This window comes from Cryptomeria japonica, chromosome 2, assembly GCF_030272615.1.
Source record: "Cryptomeria japonica chromosome 2, Sugi_1.0, whole genome shotgun sequence".
Taxonomy (NCBI): Eukaryota; Viridiplantae; Streptophyta; class Pinopsida; order Cupressales; family Cupressaceae; genus Cryptomeria; species Cryptomeria japonica.
The window spans coordinates 95,983,002-96,005,979 of NC_081406.1; positions in this window are offsets into that span (position 1 = coordinate 95,983,002).

Here is a 22,978-nt window from a genome sequence, read left to right on the forward strand (position 1 = left end):
AACCTTATGTGATTGATTTTCTAATTACTCATTTTGGATGTCAAATAGTTTGATGCTAGAGCTTCAACATCAACACCTCGCAGTGTATTTCATCGACAATCTTTCACCCAGGTAAGCAATTTATCTTTAATGTTGTTATTAAATAATATATATATAGTTTTGGCAATTAATCAATATACTTTGTTTAATTTTCAAATGTTGACATCAGAGACTCCTCATGTTGTTCGCGCGTCAATGGAGCACGGTGTTGTTGCAGCAGTAGCAAGTTCAACTGCTTTGACAGAAGTATGAGACATATTTGTAAATTTAGTAAATTTAGCATTACATTTGTTATCTTAATAATATGTTATTGAGAATTTTAACGACACTTGTATTTAGTTTAATTTATATTGTGATGCTTATAGGAGGGGCTTGTCACTCCAGATCATGAGTGTGCACATATTGTGGATGAACATCATGATTATTTGTATGCGGTAAGTGACTATTCTATTATATGTCATTCTAAATTCAATTTTTGTATATGCTAACATCATTCTTTTCATTGTATCAGGTGGAGTTACAAAAACGTCTAGAGAGGAGGTCAAGTGGGCGTACTCAAAAGACACCTGCATCATATACATCTCCATCCCCTCGATAGGCAAAGATATCTCGTGATCTGTTTCCTTCCCCTAGAGGGAAATGAATAGAATAGGGTCCTATGTTGTATGCCTAAATGGAAATTTTGATCATATGTTTTGTATTACAAATATGTGACATTCTATGTCCATATGGCTTTTGGCAAGCTCCTATTTGACTTTATTGGATACCATGTTGTATGCCTATATGGCAATTTTAAACATATGTTTTGTATTACGAATGTGTGACATTCTATGTCCATATGGCTTTTGGCAAGCTCCTATTTGACTTTATTGGATATCATGTTGTATGCCTTTATAGCAATTTTGAACATATGTTTTGTTTTATGAATACGTGACATTCTATGTCCATATGGCTTTTGGCAAGCCTATTTGTCTGTATTGGATATATTTGATAGTTTTAATGGTATACAATGTTGTATAGATTTGTAGCTTTTCGGTTAATGCAAATCATTTATCATGGTTATCCATAATTGCAATACAAATGATTAAATGAATAATTGCACAAATTTTATTGTTACTTAAGCTTTGAACCTAAATATGTGTTTGTAATCCAAGACACAAGCTTATAGAGATCAACACAAATTCAATAGTTATAGTCGAAATAAGACTATATAAAGGAAACATGGAAAGAACCCAAATTAGACAATGTAAGACACCATTGTACCAATACCCATTCTAAAAAAATTGCATATCCCATACACTTCTATTCATCTAATGCATACCCTAGGGCGATTTCGCTACTAGGGTGTGGCCCGCAACGATCGGACGAGTTGGAGAGAAAAACGAAGGCATTCCTAGCGTAAACCTGACCACCCTGACATGTACAAGCTGACAGTTCGGTGTCGCGATGAGCGGATTGAAAGATGAGGCATTGTGCAACTTTTCATTGAACTCATCTGACGCTTTTTGTCGCAACCGAGAAAGTGTCGCCACGAGCAATTGGATCCAAGTCTACCTAAACCGCAAGAGGATTTTTTAGAGTGCCATAACACGACCTTGTAGGATCAGACAACTCATTCTTATGTTGAATATTGACAACTTTGAGCAACTTGAGTACTTAAGCGATTTTGCTGCTAGGGTGTGCCCACAACGATCAGACGATTTGGAGAGAAAAACGAAGGCATTCCTAGAGTAAACCCGACCACCCCAACGTGTACGAGCTAACGGTTCAGTGCCACGACGAGCAGATTGAAAGATGGGGCATTGTGCAACTTTTCATTTAACTCATCTGACGCTTTTTATCGCAACCGAGAAAGTGTCACCACGAGCAATTGGATCTGATTCTACCTAAACCGAGAGAGGCTTTTTTAGAGCACCATAACATGACTTTGTAGGATCAGACGACTTGTTCTTATGATTAATGGGCGTCGAGAAACGCGATGTCGAATATTGACAACTTTGAGCAACTTGAGCACTTAAGTGATTCCACTGCTAGGGTGTGGCTCGCAATGATCGGATGAGGTGGAGAGAAAAATGAAGGCATTCCTAATGTAAACCCAGCCACCCTGACCCATACGAGCTGACAGTTCGGTGTCGTGACGAGCGGATTGAAAGATGGGGCATTGTGCAACTTTTCATTGAACTCATGTGACGCTTTTTGTCGCAACCAAGAGTCGCCATGAGCAATTGGATCCGAGTCTACCTAAACCAAGAGAGTTTTTTTTAGAGTACCATAACACAACCCCATAGGATCAGACAACTCATTCTTATGGTTAACGGGTGCTAAGAAACGCGATGCCGAATATTGACAACTTTGAGCAACTTGAGCACTTAAGTGATTTCGCTGCTAGGGTGTGGCCCACAACGATCGGACAAGTTGGAGAGCAAGACGAAGGCAGTCTTAGCGTAAAATCATCCACCCCAATGTGTACGAGCTGATGGTTTGGTGTCGTGATGAGCGGATTGAAAGATGAGGCATTGTGCAACTTTTCATTGAACTCATGTGACGTTTTTTATCACAATTGAGAAAGTGTCGCCACGAGCAATTGGATCCAAGTCCACCTAAACTGAGAGAGGCTTTTTTAGAGTGCCATAACATGACCCTGTAGGATCAAATGGATTGTTCTTATGATTAACGGGCTTCGAGAAACACGATGCCAAATATTGACAACTTTTAGCAACTTGAGCACTTAAGTGATTTCGCTGCTAGGGTGTGGCCCGCAATGATCGAACGAGTTGGAGAGAAAAACGAAGGCATTCCTATTATAAACCTGACCACCCTGACGCATACGAGTTGATGGTTCGGTGCCGCGACGAGCGGATTGAAAGATGGGGCATTGTGCAACTTTTCATTGAACTCATGTGACGCTTTTTGTCGCAACCGAGAAAGTGTCACCACGAGCAATTGGATCCGAGTCTACCTAAACCGAGAGAGGATTTTTTAGAGTGCCATAACATGACCCCGTAGGATCAAACAACTTGTTCTTATGATTCATGGGCGCCAAGAAACGCAATGCCGAATTTTGACAATTTTTCACACTTTGAGCACTTTAGGGATTTTGCTGCTAGGGTGTGGCCCACATCGATCAGGTGAGTTTGATAGAGGAATGAAGGAATTACTAGCATAAAATTGACCACCCAGACACATACGCATTGACGGTTTGGTGTCGCGACAAGCGGATTGAAAGATGGGGCATTGTGCAACTTTTCATTGAACTCATGTGACGCTTTTTGTCGCAACCGAGAAAGTGTTGCCAAGAGCAATTGGATTTGATTCTACCTAAACTGAGAGAGGTTTTTTTAGAGTGTCGTAACATGATGTCGTAGGATTGGATGACTCATTCTTATGTTTCACCAAGGTTGAGAAACGTGATGCTAAATTTTGACAATTTTCACACTTTGAGCACTTTAGGGATTTTGCTGCTAGGGTGTGGCCCACATCGATCGGGTGAGTTTGATAGAGGAATGAAGGCATTCCTAGCGTAAACTCGGCCACCCAGACATGTATGTACTAATGGTTCGGTGCCACAACGAGCGGATTGAAAGATGAGGCATTGTGCAACTTTTCATTGAACTCATGTGACACTTTTTGTCGCAACCGAGAAAGTGTCACCACGAGCAATTGGATCCAAGTCCACCTAAACCGAGAGAGGATTTTTTAGAGTTCCATAACATGACCCTGTAGGATCAGATGAATCATTCTTACGTGTCACTAACATTGAGAAAAACGATGCCGAATTTTGATAATTTTTCACACATTGAGTGATTGACAACAAATGAGCAATTTTTACATCTTTTACCATATTAGCCTAAAACTTCACGAAATGATCCCATGTGATCTCTAATGGTCCAAAATGACATTATTTACATAAATTCACACAAAACAAAACAAAAACATAAATTTTTATATTACAATGCCTCGAGTAGTCAAAAAATACAAGTCATGTACATTTATCCAAATATGATTGATATTACAATTTTTTGCATTTACATTTAATCAAATGAACCATGTGGATCTGCTCTACTCTTTATCGTGTCTAGTATGGCCTCATGGTCAGACTCACAAACCTTTCATAGGTTCTTGTTTAGTGGTCTACCCCCATATCTGATCAAATGAACACTTGAAGCTACAACAAGGTTAGATTAATGAAGAATCTTCCTATGTGTCTCAAAGTCCTCGAACAACCACAAGTTAGACTTCTTCACTGGGTACCTTCTAAGCCATGTACCAGTAACAACTATTGATCATGTGGGGTACTCAATATTTTCTCCATCTACCACAAGGCCATCCAATTTATTTTTTGCGTCCACACAACGACACAAGTAATAATATGTTCCTTCTTCATTGTCTTCAGCTGCAATAATTGCATAAACATGCCCTGCAATGATAAAGTGAGAAGAATTTAGCAAACAACTAAGGTAAAATATTAAAGTACATAAAATTGCATGTGGATAATTTATCTAGTTGGACTAAATCTGACACATGGTCAAAGTCAACTGATGCTTCCATCTGTGTTAGTTGTAGTGCACTCGGAGGTCGATATGTCTCAAGTGGGATTAGAGGCCTCATACACCATTCGTCCACCCACTCCTTTGATTCACACTCATTATAGGCACCATCTATACATGAAGAACAATAACATGTCATTCATCACGTATGGATATTCCATGAACCTGCATTAGAGATTTTGAAAGAGTGTAGCTCACTCGATCCAGTCAATGTACAACAATCTTTGAATTTTTCAATGTTAGTATCATCTACCAACCAAAATAATTTGCGAACTGAAGACTTACCTTGATTACCTAGACCAATTGTACCATTGCACCATTGAACAATTGTTTTTGCATCTTTCAAGTTTGCATTCCCTTTGTACTTTAACTCTTCTTGTGCTAAAGCGCTTTTAATACATGCTCCTGCACCATCATGCTCCTCTTTTCCATGCCTAGCCTTAGAGAAATTCCACATATGTTGAATAGCAGTCAACTTATGCATCCTACTCAACCAATAAAACATTTGAGAGTTCTTAAATTACGATGCACAATTATCTGACCATATGATATGTTGACATAATGATATGCCTTGACTAGCCAAATCATCGTAGAATATCTAAAAACAACCTTGCACAAACTGTGTAGAGTGTGAGCGATCATCACTGATGTAAAAATGATACTCCCTCAATATCTTCCTATCCTCTTCCATACTATCATGTGCATGAATGAATGCTATATGCACAAATATAGCAACTTGTGTGGAGTTGTAATATTGTGATTGCACCTCGTTCTATGGTTGTAGTGTGTAGTTCTTTGCAAAGTCAACAATTGAAACGATTGTATGAAGTGGAAATGTGTCCTTGCATAACTTAAATTGTGAGTCCAACCAATGAGCTCGATGGTTATGCCTTGCATACTCATACACTATATTCTCATGAAAGATGCCCATAAATTGATACACTGGAATATTCTCACTAACCAATTCACACCTTTTTGCTTCTTTTCCATCTTTTAGCATGTAGGCCACTGTCTTATATTTTCCAAATTCCACTAATTCACTACCAATTTCTTGTCCAATATCCATATGTTGACAAATCTGTAAATGTCGCAATCCACCACAATGAACACATGTGCCATCCAAGCAACACTTATTGTAATATACTTGACCATTTACTCTTTCACATAAGATGTTATATATGAATTCCCTTGAAGATGTCGGTGGACCATTTATGTTGCATTCCTGCAAAACATTGTTAGCATGCAAATCTATACATATGTGTTGATAAACATCATAATGGTTAAAAAATTCAATATGTACTCTACAACAACAAGTTGTGTGTGTGTGATTTATTTTGACATAAAAAGGCTTTACCATTTCAAAGAATCTTTGACTAATTTTAATTTGAGGATACATACGTTGAAACTTGGCAAAAAATTGTGTTTGAGTCATATCCAAAAAAAGTTTCGGATGTGGATCACGGATTTTACTACCAATCCTCCTTCTTACAACATCTCTTTGATTTGGAGAGACCCTTATGTTATTCTTCTAAAACTCTTCAATTAGGTATCTCAAGGCTTCAACAATTGCTTTATCTTTTCGTGGTAATCTACCGGAAAATGCCCATAACTCATTGTTATATGGATCCTCCGCTCTTTGTCGCCTTCCCATAGCTCTCATTAGAGTTTGTCTACTTATCTTCAATTTTTTACTTGTATTTATAATAAGCCGAGCTTTCTTAGTTTGAGTGCTTACAATTGTTGATGTAATGACACGCCATGTGGCATTACTATCTTTTGTGCGTGAGTTAGAACCAACAGTATCATATGCATTCATCAAATTCTTCACAATAGATTTGTCGCTTGATTCAATCGATGTTCTTAGCCCAAGAATCTTCATTATGGGCCTAAATTTTAGATTTCTCATCATTTCAACAGATAGTTGACATCTTCCCGTCTCATTTAAAGACTCAAAAAATATTTTCCATATCCGGTTAGCATGTCTTTGACAAGTACGCTTCGGAATCTTGTCAACCATTGATTTCAAAACATTAGCATCAATATCAATCAAATGCTTAGGCTTTCTATGCAAAACTCTAGGAGGTGTTCTCAAACTTTGAGTTACCTCAAGATTAGGAATTTCAACAACATTAGGGATAGGTGGCATACCTTCAACCGGAGCTGAAAATGATGACATACCTTTAAATTGAGGTATACAAGATGGTGTAGCTCCAATACCCGATGTCAATCATGAAGTAATTGCAACGTCAAATGTCATAGAGGGAGTGCATGCAATATGAGATGTTGTAGACGCCAACGGTGTGCCAATAAGAGATGGTGTTCCTTCAACTTGAGATGTAAGAGATGGGGTGCCTTCAACTTGAATTGTGGTAGACATGCTCTCAACCTCTGGATTCAATTGTCTCATTGCACAAAGGTTTTGCATCCGTTGCCTTTGTGTGGCCAATTATGTCTCTCTTAGATTGGATGGATATTTCATGTTCCTCTTCAATTGGCACCTCTTCTTCCATGGTATTCAATTTCCTTGGTTTACGAAGTTGCTTTATTCCTTCTCTTTTTTTTGCATTCTTAGCTTCACGCTCTTCCGATGTTACATTTTTTGTTCGTTTCCTCGGCATGATGATGGTAAAAACAAGAAAATATTACCTCAATTATTCAAATTTGATTAAAAAAACTATGTTCTTCCTCTTCAACATTGCCAAATGAAAAAAAGGGTAGTGGAGTGTTGATGGAATGTATAAAATAACCTTGCATAAAATGTCAACACCATGCAAAAAGCATTTTTTTGTCTGATCATGCACAAAAAGTAGACAAAATGAGAGAATGTGGGCTTGGATCACAGGTCAAGGGTCCCATATAACCGTTTTTTAGTGCAGCTCATTTGGCTAGCGCCAAATATGGCGCTAGCCAAATGACTTCCATTGAAATTTTTTAACCTTTGATAAATTTATACTCCATACCCTATAGTTTGATAGCCACAACCATAAAAATTAAACCATTTAAAACCTATAACAAATACCCTAGATCGTATGACCCAATATGCTAAATCCTCGACCCTATACAATAACCATTGACCCTATAACTTGATATGCTAAACCATATGAGGTAAGGACGGAGGGTGAGATATGGAGGGAGGGGGGGAATAAAGGGGGTGAAACACTTATAGAAGGAGGGAGAAAGAAGAGGAGGGATACAAGAACAAAGAGAGAGAAAATGGGGGATTGCAGGAGAGTTAGAGATAGGGGTAAGGAGGGAATGGAGATACCTAGAGAGGGGAAGGAATGAGGAAGAAAGCCAGGGAGATACCTAGAGAGAGGAGAGAGTGAAGAAGAAAGTGAGGGACAAACCTAGAGAGGGAAGGGTGTGAGTAAGAAAGTGAGGTCGACAGATTTGGGTATAAAGGACATAGAGGGGAGAGGGGTGATATGGGGCTTTACGGACGGTGGGTGGCATGAAGAAAGTGTGGGAGAGACCTAGAGAGAGAAGGGAGTGAGGAAGAAACTAAGGGAAAGAAGTGAGAGAGGGAATTAGATGGGTGTAAGGATGGAGAGGGAGATAGCTCGAGGGATAGGGGAATAAGGGAATTGTGAGAGCTAGAGAGGGGAGGGTCATAAGACACAATATGACCTCTAATGACCCCTTAGGGGTTCATGGGACACTATATGACCCCTTAAAACACCATATAGCCCATAACAACACCATATCGTATCTTAAGGGGTCATACAAAACCATATGACCCTTGAGCACATCATACGACCCATAACGACACCATATGGTGTCCTTCATCTAACACTATATGACTCCTTAGGACACCATATGACCCATAACGACACCATATGGTGTCCTATGGGAGCATATGGTGTCCTAAGGGGTCATAGGACACCCTATGACCCCTTAGGACACAATATGACCCCTAACAACACCTAAGGGGTCATATGGTCTCCTAAGGGTTCATAGGACACCATATAACCCCTTAAGACACAATATGACCCCTAATGACACCTAAGGGGTCATATGGTGTCCTAAGGGGTCATATAATGTCCTAAGGGGTCATAGGACACCATATGAACCCTAATGACACCTAAGGGGTTTTATATGGTGCCTTAAGGGTTCATAGGACACTATATGACCCCTTAGGACACCATATGACCCCTTAGGACACCATATGACCCATAACGACACTAAATGGTGTTCTAAGGGGTCACATGATGTCCTAGGGGGTCATAAGACATCTAATGACCACTTATGACACAATACGACCCATACTGACACCATATGGTGTCCTAAGGGATCATAGGACACCATATGACCCTTTAGGACACCATACGACCCCTTAGGACACCATATGGTGTCATTATGGGTTGTATGGTGTCCTAAGTGGTCATTAGGTGTCTTATGACCCCTTAGGACACCATATAGTATTGTTATGGATCATATGGTGTCCTAAGGGGTCATATAGTGTCCTATGACCCCTTAGGACACCATATAACCCCTTACGTGTTGTTAGGGTTCATATTCTGTCCTAAGGGGTCATATGGTGTCCTATGACCCCTTAGGACACTATATGACTCATTAGATGTCATTAGGGGTCATATTGTGTTCTAAAGGGTCATATGGTGTCCTATGACCCCTTAGGACACCATATGACCCCTTAGGACACCATATGACCCCTTAGCACACCATATGGTGTCCTAAGGGGTCATATGGTGTCCTAAGGCCCCTTAGGACACAATATGGGGTTGTTAAGGGTCATAGTGTCGTGAGGGGTCATATTGTGTCCTATGATCCCTTAGGACACCATATGACCCCTTAGGACATAATATGGGGTTGTTAAGGGTCATAGTGTCATAAGGGGTCATATTGTGTCCTATGACCCCTTAGGACACCATATGACCTCTTAGGATACAATATGTTGTCGTTATGGGTCGTATGGTGTCCTAAGGGGCCATATGGTGTCTTATGACCCCTTAGGACACAATATAGTGTCGTTATGGGTTGTATGTTGTCCTAAGGGGTCATATGGTGTCCTATGACCCCTTAAGACACCATATGACCCCTTATGACACAATATGGTGTTGTTATGGGTCGTATGGTGTCCTAAGGGGTCATATGGTGTCTTATGACCCCTAAGGACACCATATGACCCCTTAGGTGTCGTTAGGGATCATATTGTGTATTAACAGGTCATATGGTGTCCTGTGACCCATTAGGACACCATATGGTGTCGTTATGGGTTGTATGGTGTCCTAAGGGGTCATATGGTGTCCTATGACCACTTAGGACACCATATGGTGTCATTATGGGTCCTATGGTAACCCAAGAGGTCATATGGTGTCCTATGACCCCTTAGGACACCATATGACCCCTTAGGTGTCGTTAGGGGTCATATTGTGTCCTAAGGGGTCATATGGTGTCCTATGACCCCTGAGGACCTAGAGAGAGGAGAGAGTGAGGAAGAAACTGAGGGAAAGAGGTGAGAGAGGGAATTAGATGGGTGTAAGGATGGAGAGGGAGATAGCTCAAGGGATAGGGGAAGAAGGAAATTGTGAGAGCTAGAGAAGGGAGGGACAAAGAAGAGTATGTATCTATAAGAATGAAGAGCTCGAGAAGAGGTAAGGGGAGAGAGAGAATATGAGATCTAGTTCATAGAGAGAGATGGAACTACGAGGGGAGGGAGATAAAGATGGGCCAATCTAGGGAGATTTAACTACGGATCTATATATTTTGAGAGGTGAGAAACCTAGAGGGGAGAGGGGTGATATGGGGGTTTAAGGATGGTTGGGGGGATATAGAGGTAAACATTCAAAGGGACTAAGAGACTTGGTGATAAAGGGCATAGAAGGTCCAAGGGAGTTGAGAGGTCTAGAGGGGAGAGATAGGTATTGAGGTTTAAGGAGGGTGGAGGGGATAGAGAGGTAAACATGAAGGGAACGAGAGACTTGGGGATGAAGGAAATAGAGGGAAAGGGAGGTAAAAGGCCATAAGGAGGATGAGGGGGATACAAAGGTAAACATGAAGGGAACGAGATACTTGGGCATAAAGGACATATAGGGGAAGGGAGACCTAAGAGGCTTAGAGGAGAGAGAGAGAGAGAGAGAGAGAGAGAGAGAGAGAGAGAGAGGCGGGATAAAGGAAATGTAGAGGGGAAGGGAGGTGAGAGGCAAAAAGGGGAGAGATATATGAGATGGGGGTTTAAGGAAGGTTGGGGGTGATAGAGAGGTAAGCATGAAGAAAGTGTGGGAGAGACCTAGAGAGAGGAGGGAGTGAGGAAGAAACTGAGGGAAAGAGGTGAGAGAGGGAATTAGATGGGTGTAAGGATGGAGAGGGAGATAGCTTGAGGGATAGGGGAATAAGGGAATTGTGAGAGCTAGAGAGGGGGGGACAAAGAAGAGTATGTATCTATAAGAATGAAGAGCTCGAGAAGAGGTAAGGGGAGAGAGAGAATATGAGATCTAGTTCATAGAGAGAGATGGAACTACGAGGGAAGGGAGATAAAGAAGGGAGAGGTGAGATGGGGGTTTGAGGAGGGTGGGGGGATAGAGATGTAAACATGAAGGAAAAGACATATTTGTGGAAGAACATAGACAAGAAGAGAGGTGAGAGGCATAGATGAGAGATTAAGGAGGACGAGGGGGATACAGAGGTAAACATGAAGGGAATAAGATACTTGGGGATAAAGGAAATAAAGGGGAAGGGAGGTGAGAGGATAGAGGGAAGAGAGAGGTGGGAGACTTTGGGATAAAGGACATAGAGGGGAAGGGAGGTGACAGGCCTAGAGGGGATGGAGAGGAGAGATGGGGGTTTAAGGAGGGTGGGGGTGATAGAGAGGTAAAAATGAATGGAATGAGATACTTAGGGATAAATGACATAGAGGGGAAGGGAGGTGAGAAGCTCAAAGGGGAGAGAGAGGTGAGATGGGGGTTTAAGGAGGGTGGGGGGATAGAGAGGTAAACATGAAGAAAGCGGGGGAGAGACTGAGGGAAAGAGGTGAGAGAGGGAATGAGATGGGTGTAAGGATGGAGAGGGAGATATAGAGGGATAAGGGAATAAGGGAATTATGAGAGCTAGAGAGGGGAGGGACAAATTAGAGTAGGGATATAAGAATGAAGGGAGATAAGAGGTAAGGGGAGAGAGAATAAGAGATCTGGTTCATAGAGAGATATGGAACTACGAGTGAAGGGAGATAAAGGTGGGTAATGGGATATCTATCTCATAGAGGAGGGTAATAGGACATGGATGAATATGGATACCTCGAGAGCTCAATGTGAGATGGATAGACGTGGATACCTCGACAAGTGGAGAGCGAGGAGAGAGAGGCCATAATTGAGAGAGGGGAGTGAGATATAAAATGAGAGACAAAGGAACAAAGAGAAAGAGGGAAGGAGGGGTAGATGGTGATTTTTTGAGATACTTAGAGATGGTAAAGGTAGATATAGGTGAGGGGGAGAGTTCACAAAGCAAAAAAAAGGGGCAAGTACCTGTAGGGTGAGAATTGGAGAGGGAGAGAGAAATATACATAAGGGAAATAGAGGTCATTTACTTAGAGTCTAAGGAGGGATTGATAAGAGACACACATAGGTATAGATAGATATAAAAGGAAAGAGAGATAGCTAATGAGACATTGTTCCAACTAAACATTGTTTCTATGTACACATTTGGCGCTCTCCCTATTTGGCGCGTGCCAAATGTGGAATATGGACCATATTTGGTGCTCTCCCTATTTGGTGTGCGCTAAATGTGGAATATGGACCACATTTGGCGTGCGCCAAATGGGAAAACCCATTGATCACATTTGGCGCACGCCAAATAGGGAGAGCGCCATATTTGGCGTGCGCCAAATGGCTCGCTTTGGGAAACACCAAACCTATGGGTTGGATTTGCCTTGGGCATCCAACCCAAAGGTTTGGATGACCATTTCAGGCTAGAGACGTGTTTTTATTAGAACATTGAAAATTTTGAAATATTTTTGGTCGTGCTCTCCGTCAGGTTTGCACATATTTCAATGAAGTTAAAAAAAATACCGTGGTAAACTTGAGCTCCCTCTTAGCTATCCAACAATGTAATTTATTTCAAATTTTGATTTCGTTAAGTCTTTCATCTATAATTTTTTTTGTCAATGTGTGCGTTTTTTGTAAAAAACCAACATGCACTATTTTGGGTATAGATTTTTACATGTTCATCAGATTTTGAAAAAACTTACATTTTAAGAAACTAGACTCCATTCTACACAATTTTTTTTAAAAAGTTTTGATTTTTGATTAGTTTTCAATGATTTTAGGGGGGAGCGCGCTCAAATTTCTGTTTTTCAAGATGTGTCCACTTCGAAAATTAGTGAAAAATCATATACTCATTAAAAAATTAGCTGAAAAATATGGTATAAACTACAAGGTGTTAGCTAATTTCTCACTGAAGCAATTTTAAAAATTCAAAAATAAAGTTAACATTTTAGGGGGGCCATAACAGATGCTATGTTATGTTTTTTGCATTAAAAAAGGACCACTTTTTGTGGCCCCCCTTTTTGAAGCCCTTAATCTCCACCATTTTCAAAATAAATTAGTAGTTTAGAAAGTAGACTCGAAGAACTCTGACTCTTGTTCTTGTTGCATCTTCAAATTTGGAGTGTAATTATGTTCAATTTGTCGTTGAAGTTCAGACTATGTTGATTTCAGAAAAAAAAAGAAAAAAAAGAAAAAAAAAAGTGACATCTTAAGACCCTCTTTTGGTACCACAACTTGGTGCATATACCCAAGACCATGATCTTCATCCTTGGAATTGAAGGAAAAATTGTTGTGTTCATCTGCAGGGCTTAAAAACTCGCTCTTATCCCTGTTGTGGGTGGTTATCTCTATGGCCAACAGAGAAGCCTCCTTTCCAAACTTGCCTCTATCACATCTTCCACCATTGTCCACTACAACCACAAGTTGTCTCATAGGATTCTCTTGCAACATTAATTCACAGTCTTCTCTTATGCATGAAAACTCGTCTATTTCTCTCAAATCATTCATGACTTGATCAATATCTTCTCTGTTATCGCCTCTGACACCATGAGCCTTCATCTCCTCAGACATCATGCAACGCAACAGAGCCCCGCCTTCAAATAATCGACAGGGAGTCTTCTCATGTAAATTGAAGTCTTAGAGCCTTCTTGAATTTAAACTTAGTTGAGGCAAATATGGAGTTGTTTCTTTTGACAGACCTTTAGGCTTCCCAAGGTTAAAATTTAAATATTCTGACGATTCTTCCTCCCGCACCATCAATATATCGTGACTATCAAATTCCTCAATGACAAGCTCATCGTTATTTTGATCTTCCCAAGAATCTTCATCTTCCGATGATCCTTCCTTCATTCCAAGCTCATAATCGACACAATCATCCACATCCATCCAGTCAAGTTGGTGAATCATATCTTTCTTCTCTGCCTGTGACATCTAAAACCGCTTGGGGCGATGCCCATTGTCCTCCACTCCTATCAATGACCACTTCTGCTTCATACTAGAAAACTATCTTTTATCTTGCACTTCTTTATCTATGTCCATAGGTTCGTGGTCTTCTATGAAATTTTGTGCAAAGGTTGTCCTCAGCATCATGGAAGTGCCTCTTTATTTTTGCCAAGGTCATACCATCTGCAGAGCTCTACTCTGCTACCTCCCTCCAATTTGCACCCTCCTCATCATGGGAGTCAACAACAGATTCAACTTGGGTCTCTGATGGCATACAATCTTCCTCCCACAATATCTTGAGCTCATCCTCTTCAACAACAACCTCTTTTGCAATATTTTTCTACTCAGAAATTCCAATGTCTATACAGGGACTATCTTCAACTCCAACTGAGGCATCATGGTGTTCAACCTTCACCACACGAATGCCAATAACTTCCTAGCCATTAACAGTTTGGCCAATAAGTGCCAAAGCTGGCCCAAGAGGAGAGAAAATGAGAATCCTAACATCCTTCTCTTTTGCTAGATTCTCCTCTTCAACTGAGTTCCCCTCTTTCTTCCAACCATCCCACCAATGTACGCAACACTTGAAGCATAGTTTTACATGGAACGTAAATCTGCCATAGAAGTTATAAATTTTACCTTCTCCTTCTTCCTCCATCTCTGCTCAAGCCAACATGGCTCTGATACCAATTGCAAAGATTAAAGACGAGCAAAGAAATGAAAAACAGAACAGAATAAGAAATAGCAAGAGATGAAACACGATTTATAGTGGTTCGACAATTTCCTACGTCCACTCTCAAGCAGGGAAATCTTATATTAACTGATATCTCAAATACACAAATACATAGACTGCACCCAATCATTTATACATTTATTCAGGCGTGAAGCAAAGAGTTTGGGGAAGGTAGACAGTCATGTGACTGTTGGGCTTCGCATCCCAATAGTATTTACTTTTCTAGTGGTTATGTAAGGATTTTCAAGATTTATAATAAAGGATATGATACAAGTAGAAAATGGCCAAAAGGTAATGTTATTGACTTCAAGTAATATTTTCATGTGTTTTTTTAGGCTTGTCAATTGATAATATTATTTGGCATTTGATTTTAGTAGTGAGGAAGTTATTCATTTTTCCTATGGCATGTAGAATGTTGAATGATAAAAGAATATTTTCCAAGGACTTACTTTAGTTGTAAAATAAGTAGTATGTAAGGTGTTGTGATTGTCTTTCTTATGAGTATCATTACTGTAGTCACACAAATCTGTCCAGCTTAATTAAATAAATATTCGCTATTTATTTGATTAAAAATCCACTAGCCATCAGTTAATTAAATTAATATTTAATTAATTCATCTCCAAAACATTCTTCTATTAATTAAATAAATTATCCAATTTATCTTAATTAATTCATTAAATCAAATTCAAATCAATTAAATAAATAAAATCTATTTATTTAATTAAATTCCCCTTTTCCTCTTTTAAATAAATTAAATAAAACATTTATTTAAATCATTATCCCCACCCCACTTGCATTTTCCTACAAATGCAACTTGCACACATTTATTGAAATAAATGAATTTTTATTTTAATAAAATCTTATTTTCCCTCACCCACCAAATCCACTTGCAAAATCTAATCTCCTTCTAGATTCTTCTAACCCCTTCCTAATTAGCCTAATCCATCTCCTAATTATTGTCACATTCCTAAGCAAAATGGAGTCACTTCTCAAAGACTCCAAAGTCTTTGAAAAGCATTTAATGCTTTGTGTGTTCAACAAATTAACCCCCAAAGTCTTCAAAAACCACTAATGGCTCTTACATGACCATTTATGGCTCTTACATAGCCATTTATGGTTATTTCAAAACTTGTCCCCCCAAACATTTATTGTTTTGACCATATTCATCCATTTCACATTTGCACAAGAGTTTATCCATTGGATAAAAGTTTTTATTCTTTGAATAAAGAGTTTATTCATTCAACCAACCTTGACTCTAAATCTCAAAGTCATATCAGGCATTTAATGCTTATTCCCTCCCCTCTCAACCTATCTCACATTGACACTTGTCATCCTGGGATTGGGTTGAAAGCCCTCACATGGATTGGAAATCATTTAATCCTAACCCTTGTTGAGATTGCTCAATCTCAACCATCCATTGCTCCATTTTTCCTATAAATAGAGCCCATTTCTTCATAATCCAGATCCTGAAAACTTGCATGCATTTAAGCTATAGGCATTTTTAGAGAGCATTTTAGCATAATCAACTAATATCTTGTCATTTTGGATAAAATAAATCATTTTAGCATCAATAGCATAGTATTAGTTTTTCATTTCACATTTAGAGCTATACTACAATCTCAATCCTCCATAAGCATCCAGAGTGCAAAAAGCTGCTGAGAGCTACACTATTTTGGAACTTGGAGAGGAGAGGAACAAGGGAGAAAGAAACTAAGAGCATGTTAGGAGGTATTTGGAGATGCCTCATCATGTTTTCTTTGATAGTTAAATATGCTTGCATGTTTTTAGTATCTCTCTTGGTATGCCTTTTTAGATTAGTTTTTGATTGACTAACACTAACGGTTTCGTGTCTTTTGTGTTATTTATCATTTGCTAACCTTGTGCCATTTAGGAGGGCATCAATTACTAATGCTACTTGTTTTGACATTAACCAATCAACTTAAGAGCAATTCTATTGGACCTATTAGTTAGTAGAAGGATGATTTGTGATTACCCCTTCATTGTCAATTACCAATATGTTCACTTGCATATAGAAGCTTGCACCCATATTCTAAAGGATGACTTTGTTTAGTGTTACTATATCCATACTTTACTAAACATATCTCTAATGCTAAAACTTCATGCTTTGATAATTAGTTGATACCGTGGTAAAAGATTTATATGATTGAAAGGTTTATCAACCTCTTAAAGACTAGAACCTGGATATAAGAGTTATCATGTGAAGTAAAAGAAGGATACTATAACTAAATTAGATTTATTTTATATTAACTATGCTATTATGTCTAATTTATGTGTGCATCTTTTTTTTGGACAAGTTGTCCTTATAAGTGCTTGTTGCCTAGGGCGTGTTATTAATGTTTAGTGATGGTTCAATACTTAGTTAAATATAAGATGTTTGACAATTGTGACCATTGAACCTAAAGAAGTTTGGAGATCTTGACCCTAGTAATGCTCATTGTAGGACATCAACTAATTCATTATGGTAACGCCATATATGTTCTTATCATTTTCTTACACAGTCTTCATTCATTAAGACCACCTTTGATTTCTCAAGGGTAACTAAATGTCAAGATTGGGAAGCCTCGAGATATATATCTTATCATGTATGAGACGAAATGGTTCTCTAGTATCTATATAAATTTTGTTAACTGGGGAATAGGGTTGGCTTTCCCCGCATCATGTTAAACACTAATCATAGTTAGAAATAGTAAATGGAATCATAATAGGTAGATGACTAATTTTAATTAATAAGATTGGATATGATGTGGATATTAATATAAATTGAGTTGTATGTATATATCTATATATCAACTTTTGTCTTATTAAGTCTCTAGGTAAGTTTATACAAAAAAATTGGCATATGTGATGATATTAATAAATATAGCATTATGCCCCTTGTGGGAAACTCTAAATGGTTTGTACTCCTACATTGGGGTATATGTGACTAATAAACTATTTTAGTTGGAAAAGTATTGGAGACAACCATATTGGTCAATTAAGCATAGGGAAATCTATTGTAGTGGCAATAGGTTTAATAAGTTCTTCAATGTCATTTTATCTTCCTTTCTTAATACAATAATAAGACATACTATATAATTATAGAATGGTATTTGGGTGTTGGGGTAAAGACTTTTATTGACCCTTGAGTATGATAACCTTAATATATAAAATATTATATGTATTTCAAGTGGAGTTGCTTTCCTATGAGTTTGTATAAACCAATTTGTGTTGTGTAGTAAACCTAGCCCTTAAATCAATATGATGAAACCTTGGGAAATATGTGTAGGTGTTCTGTGAGAGACCTTGTAAGGAGAACTACCTGTGACTTTGACCCATTTGGAAGTGGGAACATAGGTGGTCCTTGGGTGAAGGATGCTCCTGTGATCTCAAGTCTGTAGGGGTAGGGTCTACGGGGGGATAACTCCGAGGTTTGGGGTTGTTCCTAACCTGTCGACCTTTCCTTTTTAGTAGGCTTCAAATGAGGCCGAAAATGCATTAGAAGATTATGGAAGAGTTAAGAAAGCCTTATAGCTCGTATTTAATATATATTGTGTTTTTGAATGACAAGTTGATAAAGTGAAAGGGTAGACCACCTTATAGTCAATTTGTTTATCTATTGAGTAGAGGCCATCTTGAGTTGTATCGAAGTGAACTTTAATCTTCGACCTATAAGACTTGATGTAAGTACTCCTTGATCTATCTTGATTATAATCGACTACATTTTCTAAATTAGGAACCTCTCTTCTAGTTATAGTGCTAAGCCATGTATAGGCACCGACTTTTACGACAACGGATGGAGATAGGACCCTATGAGGGCATAGGTAGAGGTTTTTATTCCTCTAGCATGTAGACTAGTCCTCTGTATCCAAGGTGATCACCGAAGGATAAATCTTATGGTCCGTTGAAGATAAGCTTATCTGCTCGAGATTTCAGTACCCAAGGAGAGTACTATGCCAAGGACAAGTGCAAGGTTATCAATTTTAGAAGATTGTGATCTTGATATAGCATATGACTTTATTTACGTTATATTTGTTAGTCTACTAAAATTTAAGAATTAAATGATCAAATCTTGATTTGGGGTTCTCAAAAGAAACACGATCATTTTCTCTTACTTTCAACATTTAAAAAAGAGAGGATACTTAAAATAGATATATCTATAATTCTGATTTACCATTATACTATATTTATCTATTCAATGACTTGTTAACATCTAGATGAATAATGAGATACTAATGTCTTATCATTTTATAATAATATTAACTTAATTCAATATTATTGTAACAAGTTTCTACTCGTGATTTTAATAAAAGACCTACAAGACTATTTATAGATCATCCATACTTAACCATGATCTAACTATTTATGATAAAATAAAAAGACATTAGAACCAACACCTAAACTATAATAGCATTATCATACATACATAAATATTATAACCAAAAAGATAACATAACATCTTATAATGTGTTGAACACCTGAATCCTCTGTTGGGCATCCTTGCCTTTTTCGAGATTCCAACATGAACGCAGGAAGGGAGAGTGCTGAATTGCATTTGATTAAAACTTTCTAACGCTTTATCAAGAAAAAAAACCCCGTTTTGAACATAACCTGCCATCAAGGCATTCCCCAAGGCCACATTTCTTTCAAGCATTTTGTCATACAACTCACGTGCACTATCCAAGCTTTCATATTAAGCATATAGGCTTTCGCTACGTAGTAATTTTATAATTTGGGCTGAGAAGATGCCTGATTCCCGTAGCTCCTATCAATGGCAGGTTGCTACAGTGGTTTTGACACCCTTACTGGTCCTCCAGTTCCTTCCTATTTATGCCATTTTGCGCAGGGGTTTCCTAAACTCCTCTCAATCGCTAGGTACATGAGCAAGAACTAGAACATAAATAGTAATGCTAATATACGCATCCAAGAGACAACTGCACAGCACCCACATCGAAGCTGAAAGATTACCCATCTAGAGACACCTACACCATTGTCAAAAGATTGTATGTCCTGCTCAGAATACCCTTGCTGAAAACCTTTAACACTTTTACCGTAACTTATGCCATCAAAGTAGAATCCTTCAAATTAGCAAACTGAATCCTTCTTATGACCTCTGCCTGTTTCACAAACCATCTATAGATTTTGGGACAAATCCATCAGAATTCCCACATCCCTTCTTGACACTTGGAAGTCCTCAACCGAGTTCATGCCTTTGGAATTCGCTAGCAGAAAAGGGAAATGGAAACGCAATCGTTGCACAGAAGGCGACACTAAATCTGGGCTTCCACTGTGGCGCAGACATGGAGGAAGTGGACCAAGGTTGTGGAGTCTGGATTTAACATCTATTAATTGTGTTTGCTTAAAAGTTTTTAATGCTTTTGGTTACATCATAATGTTGTGACTTTGGAATAAACTTGTCAATTATTTGTTTGTTTTTTTTGGAATAAACTTGTTAATTATTTGTTTTTCTTTCTATAAGAAAATATTTGAGATTTTAATGTTGCTCATCATTTATATAAGAAGATATTCGGGATTTCAATTTTTTTTAATAGGTTTCATGACTGAAAATATGAGTTGAACATCAAGTATAAAGAATTTCTTATATTTGTGTAATCATCAGATTCATCAGAGTTATCCATGAAAATTTGTATTTCTAAAAATTGGATTTTTTTAAAGATTAGAAATGACTTGCCTCTTCACATTTCCATTATCTTCTACTTAAGGAAACATAGTTTCATTTTCAGTCTCTTTGGAAGATCTTTCCTATCTCAATCATAAATGGAAATGTAAATTTAGTGTTAAAAGGTGGACAAAAATGAGTGCACAAATATAAAATTTCAAAATTAGTGTTGCAACTCATTTGTTGGTCTGGAAAGTCTTACATCATAAGTTGCCCAATGAAAATAGACTAAGATGCATTAAAGTTCAGTTAGCTAACTACCCTTTTCATTTATGCATTGAGAATATGAAGCACATATTTTGGGATTGCCCCTTCATTAAAAAACAATGGAATGCTATTTTTAATAAAAACATTTGTTATTTTTCATCATAAGTTGAATTGAAAAGAAACACTCTTTGACTTTAATTTGCATGATGATATCACTGTTGGTTCTATCAAACAAGTTATTTTAAGACATATTTGAAAGGCCAGGTCTATTGTTGTGTTCTCAAGCAATTATATTTAAGAAATCAATATTTTAATGCTTTACTCTAACATAGCTTTGCAAGTTGTTTTTTTGTTCTCATAGCTTATTTAGCCAAGAAAAATGTCACTCATTGCACAACTTCAGCAAATTTAAGATTAGGCTAATCAGCCCTTGAACAACTGCAATATGGATCTTTGTAAAATATTTCAGCTACATAATGCCCTTTTTGTATTATGTCATTTGTTGGCTTTAACAATTTCAAATCAGTAGTAGTCATGATTTATGTAATGTGTTCCAGTTCAATTGTTCTATTGTAAGAACTTTGTAATGTTTGTTCATTCTGTGAACTTGATTTCTTTTGAGAACTGTATTTTATTTCTTTTCAACTACCTATCTGTAGCTTATATTCTTTATAAATTTACTTTATTCAATATAAAAAAAATTAGAACTACTAAATATTTATTTTGAAAGATCTATTTATGACCTCGCCGATTTATTACTCTTATAAAAACATTTATCTTCAATTTTAAAAGAAACACTTTTGAGCTATTCTATTCAATTGAATTGTGATGCTCTTTCATCACTCCTATTTAATTTAAGCCTTTATAGAAAAATGTGATGCAAGACTATTTAAGCCTTATTCAAATTTTTGCTTTTCTTAGATAATGTCATTAATTTTGTTTAAATATCTCATCATCAAGATCTAATTGTAAATTGTATGGTCCTACCATCTTTTACCATGGTCTGTCCTTTCAAGCATATATACCTTCTTAAATTGTGGATCATATGATTAAAAATGGCTATCCAGTTCCTATTGTTATGTTGGTCTTAGTAAGTTATTGGACAGATCTAGATGAAATAAATCATACGACTTTCAGATGAAATAAACCATAAGACTTTTGGTTTTGTTTATCTTGTTATAAGAGAACCCTACATTTATAGAACTGAGCAGGTACTAACTTGTATGGCAATCCATGACCGTTGGAGTTGAGGATTATATAAAGGAATAGGTAGCGGTTTGTAATGACATTCCTTAAGGTATGATTACTGATAGAGTAACTCCTATGACCCACTCAAAAAAAGCTTATATCACTCTTCTAGCTTGACAGTAGTCAGAGAGCATACTTTGCAAGCAGAAGTGATGTAGTCGTATCCTGGAACTAACTGACTATCACATAAACTTACAGCTGATGGACGCCAAAAACTATCCATAGAATATGGATGGCTTTTGCCATTAGCATGGAAGCCATGAAGCCTATGTCATACAAGTGATGGATGCCACTATCTACTACTTGTAGTTTAGGGATTGTGGAAATAGTCATAATGGAAGATGAATAAGAATAAATGAGAGACCAGGTTGTCCCCTGCGTGAGGAGGAGATACATCGAGTTTCTTTATCGAACCCTCAAAAAACACGTTTTTTTTTCCTTTTTGTTTAGTCTGTAGATTTCCACAGTCTATAACGCTAGCTTTTTTTTATGCCAAAAAAGCTCACGAAATAGCTAGCCTGCAGTTGTCTGACATGGAACAGTGAATTACAAACAGGAAACTTTTTATTTGATAGTTGACGCAATAGACTCTCGTTGTTTGTCTCATATCAAAATAAACCTCTGATTGGAGAGCTGTTAAAACAAATCACATTTGCTTATTTCAATCCAGAATTCAAGAAGGTTCCGAGCGGTGGAAACAGGGCTTTATATGTAAGTATCTGTGAAAACAGAAAAAAAGAAAGGTAGCTTCTTCTGACTGCAATTAGAAGATTAGCTTTTTCCTGGGTCTACAACAGTGATCAGCAGAAAAGTAGACTGGTTGTATAATTGATCAGCAGGAGTACTTCAGTAGTGCTGTGAGCTAAGGTTACCGGATTTGCTTTCAGATTGGTTGTTTTGTTCACACTGACTGCTGTCACTGCTGGTGTGGCTGAATACTGACTGTTTTTGTATTTAGGCATACCTCAACTTGACTCTGTATTTGAAGTCTGAAGATTTTAATAAATTTTGAGTTTCTAGTTTCTTTTAATTATTTTCAAGTTTCTGCTGTGTAACTCTGGTTTGCAAGAGTTTGTTGGTTTTTTCC